This window comes from Temnothorax nylanderi, unplaced genomic scaffold, assembly GCF_030848795.1.
Source record: "Temnothorax nylanderi isolate EJ_2023f unplaced genomic scaffold, tnyl_v1.0 TNYL_tig0017_pilon, whole genome shotgun sequence".
Classification (NCBI taxonomy): Eukaryota; Metazoa; Arthropoda; class Insecta; order Hymenoptera; family Formicidae; genus Temnothorax; species Temnothorax nylanderi.
The window spans coordinates 1,835,209-1,849,688 of NW_027249079.1; the positions used below are offsets into that span (position 1 = coordinate 1,835,209).

The 14,480-nt window shown below is 39.2% G+C and overlaps 1 protein-coding gene across 1 annotated transcript in view; it reads right to left on the reverse strand.

Annotated features, from left to right (window-relative positions):
• Positions 1 to 9,982, reverse strand: part of LOC139768713 (uncharacterized) — a 42,535-nt gene extending 32,553 nt beyond the window's left edge. The window contains exon 1 of the mRNA XM_071699195.1: positions 9,701 to 9,982. The gene's annotated coding sequence lies outside the window, so the exon portion shown is untranslated. The remainder of the gene's footprint in view (positions 1 to 9,700) is intronic.
• Between the last annotated feature and the right edge of the window lie 4,498 nt (positions 9,983 to 14,480).

Consider the following 14,480-nt stretch of genomic DNA (forward strand, 5'->3'; position numbering starts at 1 on the left):
TCTAAGGGATTATCGAGTTCACCGCCGCGTCACGTCGGCATCGCAGTAGAATCGCTTCGCGAAGAGCCAGACCGCGCGAGTAAAGCTAGACCTGTAACGTTATACTGAACACGTATCACGCCGTCGTAACATTACAAATGATGGCACGTTACTGCGGTGTTACAGTTACTCCGTACAATGTCACGGCAGCGCGGATTACGATACGCAGTGGCGTTACGATGCACCTTACAATGTCGACATTACGCGGATTATCGAAGGCGTGCCGAGATAGCGTAATTCGACGAGAAATATCGATTCGGTATAAATGACGATTATGTGTAGCGGCACAATATTGAGTTTTAAGAGTATAGGAAAATGCGTGGAAAAATCGTAAGCCGCGAAAAACTATTACGGATGAAAGCTCGTAAAAAATGCCACTTTTCTCGTAGAACTAACTATCTTTTTTCCTTTACAGATATTAAAACACGCGCTTAAAATAAATTCTCCGCGATAATTACAAAAGTTCGGTCCCATTTACCGAAATTAATTATGTCTATAGAGACGGCTCCGAGAGATACGGTAAGAAACGTGATCCTTATCGAGGATTAAGAAAGGAAGGACGGGTTAGGAAAGGAAGGGGACGGGTTATTATAAAGAATTTTTAATACAACGAGCGAAATGATGAGTGATATTAGACTACCGCTCGCGCGAACGAGCGGCCGCGGGACAAAGGGCGTTTACTCCACTTTTACGATAAATTGCTCCTTCGGAAATCCATTTAGCCATAGGAGAAACGGCGCCGCTCTTTCCCGTACCGGGCCCGATAAATGCATTATCGTTTTTCTGCCGTCGTCTTCTGCGAGACGGCGATAAAGTCGAAGTAACTCCGGCGCGGCTCACACGCGGTAAACACGAAATTAACACTCTCACCCGCCCATGCCATCACCTATGCGTCCTTCGGCCGCACACTCCGCGCTACATGGCGATGCACTTTTCTGTCGATTGCACGTGCTCTCATATCCGACGCTAACGTTGTTTCAGTAACGCGTGCGTCCCCTTTGTTACGCAACGAGTGCGCAGCTGGCACTCGTTGGCTCGAGCCGGCGGCGGCGTTGGTACTTGCATTATTAAATCCCTTTCACGTGCCCTTTGAAATTTTCTGATGCATTTCCGAGAAAAGAAACTGACTGACCGATTCACTCGCGAGGATCTCGTCGTAATTTATTTCACTCTGTTATCTCCGGCACTTTGCCTCCGTAATTGCAGCTAATCCGCGATAAATCACCGCTTTCCTTCAAGATTGACACAAAGAGAATTATGAAAGTGGGCGGCTTAACGAAGTTGTTTTCGCTAATCTAAACCCATCTAACGTTCCCTAATGGGTTCGTTTATTTGTCCTACGGCGAATGCAATAACGAACCGCCTGTCAATTTATTTAGAGACGCGACAAGGATAAATTGCTAAGACGCGCGCGATCGGCCGTCGTAATCATCGATCGAAGCTTCCTTAATTGCGTGTCAGGGAGCGAAGTTCCGTACGTAATGTCCCGCAGTTTAACGAGGCTAATTAGAAGTCGCATTAACCGTAACGTTCGTCCCTCATCGACATCCGCAAAGGCGCAAAATGCCCCACGCTCGCCCAGATTGAAACGCTAGAACGTGCACGTTCGTGGAATCGATCGGATCGATCGAGTAGTTTTCCAACGATTTCACGAACGCGTCATTACAGCACGTCGCAGGGTTTTTTTTCCTCCCTCGCGTGAATGACGCTGAGCACAAATGTACGAACGATTGTTGACGATAATCGCCGCGTCTTTCGACGGTATTCTCCGTCGAACGCGCGACGCGTTCGTCACCGTTCATCACGATCCATCACTCGACGCGCGACGGTCCCCTGACATCCAGAACGACGGATATCTCCCCGAGCGTCGTTCTCAGATGCGATCTGCTGTCTCCTCTCCCTCTCTCTCCCTCTCTCTCTCTCTCTCTCTCTCTCTCTCTCTCTCTCTCTCTCTCTCTCTCTCTCTCTCTCTCTCTCTCTCTCGATGTCATTGCATCGAAACAAGACTCGTGATTTCCCTCGTGTCGTGCAACCACAACGAATCCGCGTGCGGTTTTTTCCTTCGGCGAGTACATCTTGAGGATTCAATCACGCGAACAGCACAGGGAGTTACACACGCAATAGATACAAGATAAATCCGATCGAAATATCAACATTGGCATTTTAAACAAATAAACAGAGAATGCGGGTAATTCTGAATTGCATTTTGCTCTTCGATTCATCCATCAATGGAGTAACCTCGTTCTACCGACATGGGTCTTGTAATGCCGAACCGTCATCCATCGTGCCGCAAAGTCTCCGCGAAGCGGAAATTCACGGTTCAACGGGCAAATTCCAAAATCGCACTTCCGCGTACACCCTCCGTTTCGCTTTTTCGCGTGGTTTATTTTTCCTTCGTTTCTCTCGGGGGACGCGCTTACGTTCGGATTTGCAGTGTGCCCCTGGATCGCATCGTGGATGTAAACAAAAGCGACGACGAGAAGGAAAAGCAAGCGGGCCACTCAGCCGTGAAAACGGGGTCAAAGGCCACTCGTCAAAATTGGCATTCGTCGCAATTGCGCACAGCTGAATGCGAATAAAGCGCAGGTGAACTCCTTACGGAGATATTCGATCAGAGGCGCGAGAGTAATATTATGCCTGCGCAAAAGATAAGACGATAGAGAGAATCTCCCTTGGAAGATGCGCGGAGAAATTACTTTGGTTATTCGACAGCGGAGGAACGTTTCTATGCTTATATCTACATAAGTCACGAATCACAATAAATCGTGCAACCAGGTATAACTGCGTAATGGAAAGTTTTTTTTTTAATGAATAATAATAAATCAACCGTTTAAAATTTCTGCTCGATCTCTATAAGCGGTGATCAGCAAAGGGAGATTCGGTCGAGTGTGAAGGAATTATCAGAGACACGGACATAGAACGGATGAAAGATAGAATTTCAAAGAGCGCGCTGCAGATCTCAAGTACCATTTAGACCATTCGACCGTTCAAAGGGTTTAAATTTTTATGTAATTGCTTGAAAAGATTACGAAGGTTACGCAGATTATTCCAAGCAAGTCGAATTATTTAACATTAGATATCGAAAAATTGAAACGGTATATGGAGAATAAAAATCGTAATAAAGTTTATGACAAACATTTCTTTAAATATATTGAGATTATAAAATTGCGATATTTTCATTTAAAGATGTTACATATTTTATACTTTGCAAGAGAATTAATGTTCTGTTCACGAACTCTGACGGCAAACTCTAATAAAGGATTTGGTCGACCGGAAAGAAAAATAGGGAAAGAACGTGATTACTTATGGTTAGGGATCAAAGAGCATTAGGGGCAAATGCATTTCGCCACTTAACTGGAAATCTGCAGTAGCATAACGAGTCGATGGAGACTCTTACGTCCGAAAAATATGCGCGCTTCGTTCGGAATAGTAGCCACCGCACGGCCCCAAATCGCCGTGGCGCGATTTCCATGCCGTCGCTCTCCAACTTCCTTTACGGCCACTAGCCGCATATTTTACAATGTAAAAGCCATAATCTTTATATTTCGCAAAATTTCCTCTCTTAGAAATGTTATCAATTCAGGAAAATTCCCAGAAGATAGCAGAGAGATCGAGGAAGGACCTTCCGCGCAATATGATTTGAGGAATAAAAGAATTTTAAGAGTGAACCTGATGTAAGTTTTATATACGTGACATGTGTTGCACAATGTAAGAATCTGTAAGATCTTTTCTAGATTCTGCCTTGCTCTTTCAGTGCGCGCATTTTCAGTAATTACAGCGATCCTTTCGTCACGTGGCTAAAAGAGTCAAATGCAAAAACGCCCTGGCTCTTTGGAAAGGCAATAAAATGGAAAAGCTCTCTCGCACGAGAGTTAATAATGAGTCGCATCGACTGAATTACGTGCAAGATGATTTCAATATTCCGACGTAAAAGGGATTCGCTGTTCAATAGCTAAGCGTGGGCAAAAGAAAGCGTGCAAAGAACATCAAAGTAAGAGCAATCTTCGTGCACTTTAATATCGCGCAAAATGGCATAATAATTGTATCACTTATAAAAGGACATTGAATTATATATATATAGATACGTGTCGTAAGAAGTTCGTAAATTATTTCAACAACAAAAAATATCTGCTGTTTAATCGTTAGAAATCGATGAATTAAAAAAACTATCAGCTTAAAGTACCCTACATTCTTAAAATGGGAAAATATAAGAATATTAATTAGCAAAAATACGTATCTTCGCAACTTTCATTGTTTTATATGCGGTATGAAACTTTGTTCCACACTCTGTAGAATAAACGGAAAATCCGCAGAACGGAGTTTACGAGCTCGTTTCCATTCGTGAATATCCACTCCGCGCGCAGCGTGTCTTCGTACCTGTCATTTCACTTTATGCGCGACGGGTGTGCATTTCTGTACCGTGGAAGTTAATCAAGTACTGATTAAAGAGCGCGCCTAATTAGGGAGTTCGCCTGAGAGCTACTTTAGCACGTATGTCAAATCAGGTCGTGAGGATGCCGACGTTGATATCATCTCTAGCGTGTTTATAGAACAATTCGCGAAAATGTGCGACAGTTATTGTCGCAATTACTGTTGCATTCATCTCTCTCGAAATGTGGAATCCGATGCTCAAAGACTTCCCGGAGGCTTAATTCGCTGGTCTCGTAATTTCTAAAATTAAACGTTCCTGTAATAACGTCGCGCCTACTGTCCTTGTAAGTTTCCTGGGATTCAAAAGATTTGAGAGAGAGAGGGGGGGGGGGAGAGAGGGACATAAAAAGCAATAAACGTAATTCTCCGAGTTAAATAGCGGCTAATTCTCAGAGACAGAGATTTAAGGGCACGAGATACGCCACGCAAAGTTCTGTCAAGCTGAGGAAATCGCTCGCGGAGCAAACGACACACGCAATTAAATCTACAGCGTATCGAGCTAAACTGCATCAATTAAACAGAAGTCAGGATAAATCGACGTCGATTTCAATACGGAACGCGCCAGCGCATATATTACCGCGCGTTGCACGCCGTTGCCTGGCGAGGATCTCGGGATTATCGTGCGTGGGTGTATGATATGTCGCGATTGCGTCGAGGTTGTGCACCCGGAATTTGCGAAGAGCTCGGATTATCAATTTTTTTCCGCCGCTATTTCCATGCATAACTGATGAACCTTTAAGGGATAGAAATATCTGCCGCTGGTGATTTTGAATTAAAATAACGACGGGAGCCCCGATATAACGACAGCGTCACTAGCTGGACATATCATTGAGATATCAAGCACGGGAAATGGAAAACATGCAACTTATATATATATATATATATATGTAGTACTACGAATATCTCGGAAAATTGCAGAGAATATATACATATATATATATACATATGTAACGTCCAGTAAATCGCGATATAACGGCGAAGAAATGTTGATACAGAATAAATGCTTTCGAAATTGAAAGATGTAACGTCTGAATGCAACATCTAAATCGAATTCCATCATCGCTGTTAAAACATGTTCGATCTCAAAATTTTCATCGATTGGAACATTTGAAGAGAACTCTCCTGCGCACGTACATATATACATGTATATCGCTCTATAGAGTCTATAGGCTCTCTGACGTGCAACGCACACGCATACTTATCTATTCCGTGTCGGATAAAGATACGTCGTCGTATTCGCGCGCTTGACATCTGGCACTTAAATCGAGCTCGCGTCCCGCGAAATTTTAGCCGACACCCCGGTAAAAGCCCTTCGAGACTTTTAGAATAGAGCGCGGACGATGCGGGAATGGCACAGGAATGGCGGAAACCAGAATAAATTTCAGAATGCGGCTCTCTCTTTTTCCCGATGCATCCGTCTATTCCGTCTGATTCTTTTCCGCGCCGTTTTCCCTCGCGATTTCATCGAACTGCTTTATGACATTCGCGAAACTCGCGAAGTGTATGAGTGAGTAGAGCGAAGAAATCTGATAGGAACGATGGTAGAATCTTTCCAGAATACTATGCAAGAATGATTTTGCATAAAGAAAAAATAAATTGAAAATGTAGCATAACATTTTTTTATGTAATATTTTGTTTAATATTTAAAATATGGAAATAATTCAAGAAATAATTTCAACTTTACAGAAATATAATTTGCGGTGACATAAATATTATTTATTATTTTATAAAATAGAATAATGGAATTTTGTGCTCGCGTTTTAATAGCGTCGAAAAATTCATGTTAATGTAAATTATGTAAGTTATATAAGCTTCAATAAGGTATTAATTTTCTGATTTTCAGAATTGATTTTCTTAAGAACAAAACTAAATAAGTATAGGTATGTAGAAATTTTAATTTTTTTATTCCAAATTTTATTCCAAAATTTTGATACTGTTTTTTCGTATTATTCCTTTCTGATTGTATATCACTAATAACGAATAATTCTATAAACTGCAGTGTTATTAAAAATCATAAAAACTAAAACCCCTGTTTTTCAAGTTTGATAAAGATTTGCGAAGGATAATGTTTCAAGTGGAAAGGGAAATCCTTCGGACTGTGAAATATATTCGTTTTTTTATGTATGTTCGCCTACCGAGCAGAGTTTAATACGAAAGTCGAAGAGTCTTAACCCTTGGAATACCGGCGGATACACATCTCCTGGATGTTCATTTAAATTCTTGCCGCGACGACAGAGCGACTGCAAGTATGTTGAGATTTTTCGTATGATGAATACATTTGGCAGAAGTCATATAAATTATATAGAAAATATTACGGCTATATTATACTATTATAATTGTTATACGCTGACCCAACAACTAAGTTTATAGATATGTTTTTTCTTTTCTCTTTTTCTGAAACGCGGAAAAACGCAGTTAACTTTATATTACATCTCTATTACAATCCATGTAAGTTTCTTTCCGATATCGTGTAAACTGTTCCGATAACTGTTTACTTAATAAGATGAACCTTCAATATGGTGAAAATGTCAAGTGTAATATTCTTTTATCAAAGCAAAAAATGATATCAAGATTTTTATTAAACTTCAGAAGAAACTATAAACTGTCGTAAGGTATAACGTCGATTTATTTTTATCCTGATTTACGGAGAAAGCAGAATCAAATGCCGCAACAAGATAACACATCCTCGCTTTTGTTATTCGATACTTTTTCATCATACGCGATGCTTCTTTCTCTTTTCTTAATTAAAAAATCACACAAAGACGCATATTATTAATGTAAAAGAGAGTTCAAAGGGGATCGAAAATAAATTTTAATCAACTTCCTGGTTGATATTTCAATCAAATAGTTTTAAGCACGATAAAAATATTACTAGAATAAACATATAGCCACAAGATAAAACTTTATATTTTGGAAAATATGCTATTAATTTATTTAAATATAAATAAATTTAAATAAATTTTTATTTATAAAAATGATAATATATATCTACATGTATATGATTTTCACTATTTAATCTAATTAAATAGTAAGTAAATAGAAAATAAAATAATTGCTCTCTCTTTTTCTCTCTCAGAAACAGCTGGGTGAGATATAATGCGAGTTAAGGGGGAGAAAGGGTTAACGTATATCGCTGGCGGCAGGCGAAATGTTCATCCGAACGAACTTGCTCACCACGAGTTCGGGAAACGGCGAAGTTCCGAGGTGGTGGTAAATCGAGGCACGAAACGCCGTATAATCCCGCAGCTCGCGGAAACCTTTCATCTCGCGAGGAATTAATTTATACGAGCGTGTTATCGGACGAAGCCGGGCCCTCCTCCCGCGATGGGATCCGTCGGCGTCGGTTCGAAGGGCTCGCGGTGGAATCCCAGAGTGGATTGAAATTGTTCGCGAATGAAATTCTCGGGCTTCAAGCTTTAACAAACTTGGAATAGACACGCGGAAGGCCTGCCAAACTTTGTCCGGGTCGGCCGGACAAAGCGCGACGATCAGAGAAGAAAAATTGCCGCGCCCACCCCCTCGTCTATCCGTTGCGCGAGAAATCAGCGTGATTAATTACGCTTTTTGTCGCTCGCACTCGGGTCGTTGAGTTGATCCGAGTGTCCCTCCGCAGCTGACGCACGCTCTTAAAAGGGTACCTATACCTAGCTGAGCGGAGCGCGCTCTTTGATCGCCGTGAGCCCCTTTGCCATCATCATCGATAATATACGCTCGTCGTTCTATGGCAACGGGACGACGTGAACAATGTTTAATACCGTACAGTCGTAATCACACTTGCATTAACGATATTATAACGGTGATTAATTGTAAAGTCCCTTTTCGATGGTGTCTCTCCAACCGAAGAGAACATATCTCTTTTACCGCGTATTAAATCTCATAATACCCCGCGCGGGAGATGTTTAATATCATACAATTACGATTTTAATTAGAGTGCCGCTCTAATTCTGATTTTTACATCAGTAATTATTCAAAGTCGCCGCAAAATATCCACGCTTGGAAATAATGGCGTGCGGAGAAGCCAGCATCTTGCATGGGGTAATATCAAATGTAACGATCTAATCGTTATAAGTTATAATATATGCTTCGGCAAACTTTTGCCTATCGACCCTTGCTCAAACAAAGATTTCTTCTTTTTATACTCGTTACCATTCGCTAGAATGTGCTTTCGAATTTTTCAGCGTTACTATTAATTTGCCTTGACCACGTACGAATTGCGATCGGGACACGACCGCAAATGCCATGGATACCTTCATTCAGTGCGTGCGAGCGGGCACGTACAAATGAATTGAGAACTTTGAACACGCTGCCTTCCTACGTGATCGCGACCGACGTTCCAATCAGAAGCTGAGAGAGCATCGTTGATTCCTGGTTTATTGGCGTGCGTGCCATCGATATATGAAAGTTTCGCGCTCTTTCCTCGCAGAACGAAATCGTTGTTGCAAAGAAGATAACTATATCTGTCTGCAAATTTCATTGTTTCTGATGAAGACCCTTCGCTATCAGCCGATAATTTGATTATTCCGTTAACCGTACATATTGCCATTTAGCCATTTAGCTTAATAACCACTGTCTCAAATAACTATCATCTCATATATAACATAGACAAGACATTTTAAAATAGAGATATTTTATAAGAAAATTATTCTATTATTTTTAGAAAAAAATAATTTTAAAAAATGTTCAAAATATATATGTATGTAAAAATTGCATATAGATTTGAAGAGAACATTTAATGGTTTTTTTCATGTTATTATTTTAAAAATATATCTCAAGTTTTAATAACATGTAGCAAAATGATGGTCGGAAGAATTTATGAATACCTATAGAGTTGTTTTGCAATATAAATTATATAAGCACTCTAAATTTTTAAAACGTTTTCCAATAATTTTCAACTTACTTCGAACAATCGAATTCTTAATTAAATAATAATAATATTATTAATAAATTAATTTATTACTATATTTATTAATTAATTAATAAATATAGTAAATATACGACGTACGGAATATTTTTAAAATGTGGAAAAACGTGTGGCCGCGTGCTCAGCGCGGGCCGCGCTCGTGAATGAAGTGACGCGATCGTATCAAATATTATTAGACTAAATCGTTAGCTAAAAAAAGATTTGATTTTAATCGTCCATTAAATCTTTTGTAATTTAGAAATCCATGAAATGATCTTCTCGTATATACTATCCATTAGGTAACGCGATACGTTTATTTTACCTATTTACCTTGTGGCGATCGTGGACCTCCGGGAGAAGAAACATTGAAAGCTTGCAGCACTCTTCTCTGGGTCTTCTCCTTTCTTAATACGTACACCTCATGTACTTCTCGAGAAAAGAAAAAGGTTCGAGAGAGAAGAGATAAAAAAGGAGCAAAAACGATAATCAAACTGTAAATCTAGAAAAAGAAAGAAGAGACAGTCTTGGAATTGCGCGCGCACGAGAGAGCTTCCGCGAGCTTGCGACGGCACGTGAACCGCAACGGCCAAGTGGCGCAACTGAACTCAGCTGAACCGAGTCGGAGCTTAAATTACCGAAGAGAGAGAGAAGGTGGCGAGGGTGGCGGCGGCGGTGGTGGTGGCGGTAGCGGAACAGAGAGTGAGAATCGCGTCGTCTCCCTCGCATCGATTTACTGACAGTGGCGTGCGCTTCGCGACTCGTTCGCGAAAGGCTCGCGCACTCCAGGAAAAGCGCGAAAACGAGAGAGGAGCGTGTTCCCGAATTTGGAAAATTTTTTGACAGCGCTTCAATCGCAAGAGAAAATAGCGTGGGTTTATGTCACGAGTCTCTTTTTTTGGAGAGCTGAAACTCTCTGAGCGTGGTTTCCATATTCCGCCCTTGCGAGCGTATCAAGACCGCCACTTTTCGAGAAACCGTTATTAGGGTCGGAATTATTTGGCCATAACAACGGTTGAAATTGCTCATGTGCATCGCGAAATACAACGCGTAATTTGAAAGAAAAAAAAATATTATTTTCTAAATAATGAAGACAAATTGGCAGCAGATTTCTACTCGATTTTCGTTATCGATCTGTCAAGCTGTTCAATATTTAAACAACTGTTATTATATACCCAAGCAGCAAAGCAGGGCATCTTGACCAAACCAAAATCAGATTGCCCTAATTAAGTGAAGAATTACCAACTTTCGACATAAAAAATGTCTTAAAAGTCAAATAGCGTTTCAAGTGTTGTGAATTAATTTTGTCTTATAGAATAGAAACAAATCTGTAAAAAGTTGTATGCATTAAAGAAATATCTTGATTATTCCGAGTAAAATTCTCAAATAGTCTCCACTTGGAAGTTTAAAACTTTCAGTCAAATATTTAACTCAGATTAGAATCGACGAGCATCGATAAAAATCAGTATCAAATTGTATAAATAAAAAGAAACATTGCTCCTGTTCGTTCCGTCCACTTTTAATGAGAATCGACGGAGTCTCGTGCTGGCCGCGATTGGTTCTCAAGAAAGTACCATCTCTCAAGTGCGGCCGAAAGCCTTGTAGTAGAGCGAGAGCAAAAGAGATGAAGGATACTTGAGCCGTTTTGTTTCGAAATGAATACTATATACCTTTCAGAAAGTACTAGCAGTACAAAACTCGCAGCACAGTTACATCATGTACAACGAAAGTCTTATAATGTAATTAAACTTGAGAAATGCCAAAGTCCGGGGAAAATCGAGGATCGACGAATGCGAGAACAAAGGTCGAGAAATTTCAACGTGGAAACTCGTGAAGACTGATGAAAATGAATTTGATGAAAAACAAGCGACTTTATTCATTGACGATATCGCAATGTATTGCATTAAGGGATAAGATAATAAAAATGAAAAATAGATTAGATTTAAAATTTTCTTGTTGAAAATTAAAGAATGTGTGGAATATTTATATGTTTTAATATATTATAAATGTTTATATTAAGTATCTATCTATATTCCACATTTTTCATACAAAAATATTGAAAAGTATGTATTAAAGTTATTGACTTTCTTGGAAATAACGTGTATAAAAAGTTCAAATTAGATAGTGATTCTAATTAAACTTAGAGTAATTTAAAATAAAATTTTTTTCTTATTCCTTATATACTCATAACTGTTTGTAAAAACATTCTGATATTTTTCAAAATAATAAAACGATATGCTTTTAGATTCATTAAATTAAAATTTCATAAGAAAACAATTATCTTGTTTATAAAAATAATTTAACAGTTGATCGAAAATTCACTACCAAATAAGAAATCTATCTAAAAATATGAAATTTGAAACAATATTTATTGATTGTTAATTATCAGAGCCATTGTCTTTAGAAAGTTACAATTTATTAAACATTATTTGTTAATCTATTCTATTTTTTAATATCAAAGTACTTGGTTTAATATATTAACAAAGTACTTGGTTTAAGATTTTTTCGAACTTTTATAATAGCCTGACCCTTTAATGGAAAAAAAACCACAAAGTATGTTCAAAGCGTGCAAAGCTTCTTGGTATACTTCTATTCCTTTTGGCTAACGTGCCAGTAACAAAATTCGCCATGTAAGTAGGAGAAGGTCCCTGCGGGGCGATACACTCCCGCAATCGCCTTTCCTGAAATCAGCGTTTTCCGAATCGTGATCTCGGGATGCTTCCATCAACGCTCGTAGTTGGTATGGTCGTTATTTCGGTACTCATGGTCCTGACTGAAATTCCCCGTGCTAATTAGCATTTGAAGCTTGTGGCGCGATTACTCGCGCGATTCAACTGCAATATTCCTGACAGCTGAATGTTATAATGCTTCGGCGAAGCAACGCCAATGTACCGAAATTGCCATACCTCAAGGGAAAGTTACACGCGGCTCGGCGTCAATGAATAAAATTCAATCCTCTTTATTTCTAAAGATTTTTGTTTCATATCAAACTATAAAGATTAGACTTCTTGCCCAAAGCGATGTACCTCAACTCAACTTAGCTCATTAATATACATCGAAAGTTATACATTATTAGTGGGCCAACTTAACGAACACAAAAGTAAGTTGATTATCGCGCGCTTGATTACATTATTAGAGACCAGCAGTGAAGAACCGTGCATGTCAGGCTTACCTATCACGTGTGATTAACAATTCGAGTTTGCAACTTCGTTAGATAACCGGCCCACTCTCGAGGGCTTCATTAACAATTCGACGGAAAAGCAAAAACGAGAATTCGCGAGGGAGAAGCGGATAGGGCGGGATTTTTTGTGCGTCTTGGCAACCTTTTATTCGTCCTGCGTGACGCGCAAGCGATTACGTTATCGCGCGATGCGATGGTGGCGTGTGACAGAGAAAAGGAAAAATATATAACGAACACGAAAAAGCGACATCGGTAACGATAAAAACTCCGGCGGAAACGAGCGGTACGAAAACCGTTTGGGTTTCTGCCGTCGCTTCTTCCTTTTTTTTCCCCCCGGCACAATGAGGACAATATATCGGGGATTTGGATTTTAACGATTTTCCTGCAGCGATGTTTTGCAACAGTGATGTTTTTTCTCTCGGTATACATGCTCTAATAAAAAAAGAAAGAAAAGGTGTCGGTTGTACGCACTTGTCGAGAAAATTCCTACAGCTATTTTCCACAAAAAAGTACGTTACTTTAATATATACTTTTTTTATGCTATTAAAGTAATAGACTGAAAATCTGCAAGATGTTGTAATCGTCAAACCAACAGTTTAAAAACATTAACTACAATCTAATCAGTTTATTCTCGGTATTGTATAATCAGACGAATGAATAAACGATGATGCGATGGGGAAGAAGATAGTCCTTGACGTTTCTATGAAATATTAATGTTTTACGATGACAACATGACGAATGGACCATGCGTCTTTTTCTCACACAATTATTTCCATTGTACTTCTCTATTCGTACATATCATCTATATATTTTCTATTCCCAAAGTAAATTTCGTGCTCCATCAAGCGCAATTAATTCTCAGTTAACTTTAAATAGACTTTCATGGAATTTGAGTTTAAAGTTTTATTATAAAATAAATATTAAGGATTGGAAAATTTTTGTGTTAATAAATAACGATCATTCTTATTGTCATTAAGGAAAGATAATATGCAATGGCCGTATAAATGATTTTAAGACACTCTGTGTTTAAACGTGTCGCAGATGCCAGCTTACGAATGACAGAAGTAATTAATTTTTCATACTGCTCATCAGAGAAACAATCCGACGTCTTGATTCCTACTATTATCGGTGCGCGCCCATCTGTCATAAAATTTTAATTAAAATTCAGAATTCTCGAGGATCCACCGGGATTTCAGACGAAGAGATATGGGAGCTTTGACACGATAGGAGAGGCGCGCGCCGCGGGAAACGTTAAGATTCAGAACTCTGTTTGAGAAATCTCAAGTCTGATTATATGATAAGAGGTTTACCCATCTAACGTCTCCCAGACATTCTGGGAGACATTCTGAGAGACGTTAGAGGGATAAATTGGCAAGGCAACCGATAAAAATAGCGAGAATGAGGAGGTCAGCGATGGCGGAGAAGACCGATATATAATAAATCAACATGATTTCCTTATCCATAACCGATATCTCATCGTTTCTGCGGGAAGGCAAAGGAAGGTTGAATCCTAACGTTTCCTGTGGCGCGCGCCTCTCCATGGCGACGCGTAGCTGCACATCTAAGGGGAGATTTAGAGGTTTCCTTCCCTTACAAGATGCTCGATCGCATTTGTCAAGAAGGAGGATTCCTTATAAAAAGCGTCTTTCAATCGTGAAAACGACTGTTTTTGTAGTCATTCCGATCACGAAGAAAAAGAAGATGCAAGAAAGCTTTCTTCTGTCGTACCGTACAAACCGTATTTAAAATATTTGCAGACTTTTCATTATTATTATTAAAATTAATAAAAATATATAAAAAAAGTATTTTAAAGATGCATACAGAATGTCTCGAAATCACTGGATATAATTTTCACTGTGGATTTTTTTAGTCAATTCAGAATCGATTTCTTTCTAGCAAAATAAAAACATGTAAAATAAATAAAATGCATCT